Source organism: Cyprinodon variegatus, unplaced genomic scaffold (assembly GCF_000732505.1).
Source record: "Cyprinodon variegatus isolate N-32 unplaced genomic scaffold, C_variegatus-1.0 Scaffold2283, whole genome shotgun sequence".
NCBI lineage: Eukaryota > Metazoa > Chordata > Actinopteri > Cyprinodontiformes > Cyprinodontidae > Cyprinodon > Cyprinodon variegatus.
In genome coordinates this window covers 3,500-7,746 of record NW_015152736.1, presented here as the reverse complement: position 1 = coordinate 7,746, position 4,247 = coordinate 3,500, and positions in this window count along the sequence as shown.

The following is a 4,247-nucleotide window of genomic DNA, read 5'->3' as shown; positions in this document are numbered from 1 at the left end:
GGTACTCGCCGATACCGATACCACCATTTTAGGGCAGTATCGGGGCCCCGTCCGATACTGGTATCGGTATCGGTGCAACACTACTTCTAACCAGTCATCAGGCCCAGACTATTCCGAAGCAGTGGTGAGAGTTATTCAGCATTACCTTAGTGTTTCGGATTTCCTGATTGTAAAATGTTCTGCCTCTCAACCACTGAGCCTGCCTGTTCTGTTTGCCTGACCTTTTTTTAGACTCTTGCTGGTCTCCTGATTCTAAACACTGAGCACGTCCTTGAAACCAGCTTAGTCTTTTCCCTCTGAATTGTCGTGCCTTCCTGTCTCTGCTTGGATCTGATCTCCTGCCAGTTCTGCTCAAGGGTTCAGTGTCCGGGACTTGCTGGGCAGCGTTCGTTAGCAGCCCACTGGCTGGATCCTGCCTCGTTCTCTGGACACAAACTGAAATGTTAAACCAGGTTAGTTACTTATGTGCATAATCATCCTCCATCAGATAAAATTGGTCACTAACCGAGTTGTCCTGCAGAGGTTCCTGCCTTAGACGTTTTCGTTGTTACTGCAGAGCTGCAGTTTTTAAATAAATGCTTTTGAATTATTTGAATGTCTGTCTGCCTTAAGTACTGGGTCCTCTGTTTTGAGCCATGATATATGTGTGATTTTTAAAGGTAATACTCAAATTAACTGAATACATATGATAAAGGATGATCATATTTTTTATTAGCTCCTTGTTGGAAAAACAAGAACATTCAGATCTGGAAAGTCTGTCATTTTAGAAAGCATCCCAATTTTAATATGGCGTAGTATCTACACAATTAAAGTTGCATGAACTGGTTTTAAGCACTTCTGATGGTTTACATCTCAATACATCAGTGGCACTCCTACTGATCAACATGTTCCTTCAGTGTTAGAACACAAAACGCATAGGCACATTCTTATTAGCCAGCGTTGCTAACAGTTGTATAAATAACCCAATCTCACCTCTGACTTATAAAGCAAATCAATGTTTTTGTTAAACCAGCTTTTATAATATTTTTCGCTTTAAGAGGTAAAAAGTTTTTCTTTTAGGATTTTGAACAAGTGCCTGGATTATAGCAATGCTTTGTACGTAGGTAGGACTCAAATAGCATCTAGTTAGTCTAGAACTCTATGGCACGGCTCTTAACTGGAATCAAAACATGTCAGGTTATTTTAGCTATTCCTGCATGTTTTTTCTTTTCTTCCTGTTCATGTTACAGATTTTTAGGTCTTCATGTTTAGAAGGTTTTATTCGAATTGCCCCACAATATATAGCAGATCCTCTCTACATTTATTCTCTTGAATGTGCTCTGTGGTCCCAAGGGCCATTCCCAGCTTGAAGTGGCTAAGGCGAGACATAAAACCAAGAGGAAAAGGGCTTTCTCTGTGATCCTGGAAAAGTCATTAGAGTGTTTTACATCTCCTCTCAAGACTCACTTTTAGTTGTTTGCTTTTAACATCCATATGCTAGGTCACTTAATTAATGCAGCACTTTGGAATGTCTTATATTATTTAAATCTACTATAAAAACAAAGTTGACTGATTTTGTGCTTTAGAGGGGATTGTAGGTTATTTCACTGCAATATGGCTTACTGCATCACTTTTCTTTGTTCAACTGTCAAAGGTTGGTCAGAGGGGAGTGTGAGATTTTTTTAAAAATCAAATGGAGGCCCACCAAGGAAAGGTAGGGAACTACTGCCATGGGTAATTGGAGGATTAAGTTACTCAAAGCCTATAAATGATAATGACTATTTAAACAAACTATATAATGAATTAAGGCTTAACATGACATAGTGGTGTAATGTTAGCAAAATATAAAACTGGCCAGGGTCTTTCTGCATGGAATTTGCATATTCTCCCTGAGCATGCATGGGTTCTCTCTGGGTACCCTGGCTCTCTCCCACAGTCCAAAAACATGACTGTTAGGTTAATTGGCTTCTCTATTCTCCTTAGGTGTGAGTGTGTGTGAATGGTTGTTTGCCCTGTTTGTCTCTGTGTTGCCCTGCGATGGACTGGCGACCTGTCCAGGGGGTTCCCCGGCTCTCGCCCCTAGACAGCTGGAGATAGGCACCAGCACCCCTCCTAACCTCGCTTGGGATAAGCGTGACAGGAAATGGATGAATGAAAAACAGGCAATTCTATCTCACTGATGGGAAAGTACCAACTGACAAGCTTCATCTCACTGAAAGTTCATCAGTTCATTTCTTAAATCTGTCCAACAGATAAACATATGTTTCTCACATTTTAAACACATGGAGCCAAGTGGCAAATGGAATAAACACCACAGCAACAAAAACAAAAAGCTCTTACCAGCAATTTGAGTTTGCAAACACCCATATAAGGACCACAGTTATACTTGACCTCGATATAATACCATGACCACATTGAGGAATGAAAACAGGTACTGAAGAAAAAAATGAAACAAATTTAAAAATGGCTAAAAAACATACTTAGCATCTTGAGTCACACAAACATCCAACCCCCAAGACAAACACATCTGTTTTAATTTGAAATAAGAGAACAACAATAAGATCCTCCTCATTCCATTAGAGTGATCATATGAGGCAGTTAACAGACACGTCAGCTTGTTTATAACCCTTTTACTGCTTCATTGAGGTTTTTAAATGAAATGCCTGCTCACAGTTGTTTGTTGGTGCCACAACAGTTCCAAAAGTTTTCTTTGCTTTACTACCTTTTTTTTTAAAAAAATCCTCTTTACCTTTATTTGCTTTAATTCTTTACGGTTTAATTCATGTAAAGCACTTTAAATTTTATTTGCTTTGCACTGTGCAAAACCATTCCCGAGATGTTTGAAAAATACTAATCTGTCATGATTTTTCAAAGCTCAGACCCAAATGCAGAAAAACCAAACAGAGAGACCAGGGAAAAGGTTTAATGGGATTTATTGAAGTGGTTTAACAGAGGGAGAAGTGTTTCTCTGAACACTGCTCAGCCGGAACTGTACAGTGAGGAGAAGACACAGCGGTTAGTTCAGGCTCAGTGGGGAATTTGACTCGTGAACTTGGAGAAGAGAATTTGGTTACCGACTCACATTTCCAGAAGAGTTGTTGAATCCTTGACTCCTGTTTGTGTCCCGTGGTTCCAGTGTTTGTCTGATTCGGTGGAGGGCGGAAGAGGGTTTACCCAGAGTGCGGTTAATAGTTGGTGAACGGAGAAACTGACTGCCACTCAGATTTCCTGCGGTACTTAAACGGGTCGTAGTGGAGAATAATCCCTTTCTCAGTGCGAAGCTCAAATGATCTCTTGGGGAAAGTGGATCCAAACCTCCTGTTTGAACCCTACCTGTGTTTGAAGCTAAGTTGATCCTTCCAGGGAGTGAAGGTCCGAGAAATCCAGTTTGCAGAATGACTTCCGGCCGAGAGGCAGAGACAAAAACAAAGTTGAACTCAGGTTGACAAAAAACTCAGCTTGACTCAGCAAAAAAAAAACTCAGCTTGGCTAGAGTACCCTAAACTGACAAACACTCTGGCGGCTTAAGAACACTCCGTTTAACGAGGAAACCATCAGCAGGTGTGTGAGGAGGCGGACCAGAACCAGGCGCCTCCTGGTGGATGAAGGGATACAAACACAGAAACACAAACACAAAGACAGGAGTCCTGACATAACCTGGTAGTTAGTTAATAAAGTATGGAAGTAAATTCGGACCTAATATTTTTTACTTCTGTATATAAATATATATCTATATATATATAGATATATATATGTTCTCCCTGAACTTTTTGACAGTTTATCAATTAGAATAATTAAGTTCTATAACACATCATGCAACAACACAAGTAGGGACATTGTTTCCTTTGTGTAGAAAATTAATATCTGAAAAATTCTTTTTCCATTTATATTCAGGACCCCTTAGATATTGCTTTGGAACTACCCACTCACTATTACGGTAGGTGCAATGAAATATTCTATGTGAGCTTTTAAGAGATGTCAGCTATTTAAGACTGCAAAGTTGCAAAGTTATTTGCTCAAGGTGAAGCTATAGGTTCAAATATAAAACATTAAACATGACAATATGTCTACAGTTATTTGTCTTGTGTATGTTCCTTACTTTTTGATAGACTGAAGAGCTGTTGTTTAACCTCTTACACCCTCAGGGGGTATAAATAAATTTCTGTCTGGCAAAAACACACAAAAGTAAATCACTTATAGCCTCACAGCTATTAGATTTAAGAAGAAACTTTTGGTACGTCTGTAAAGGTAAGATGTCATAGAATGGT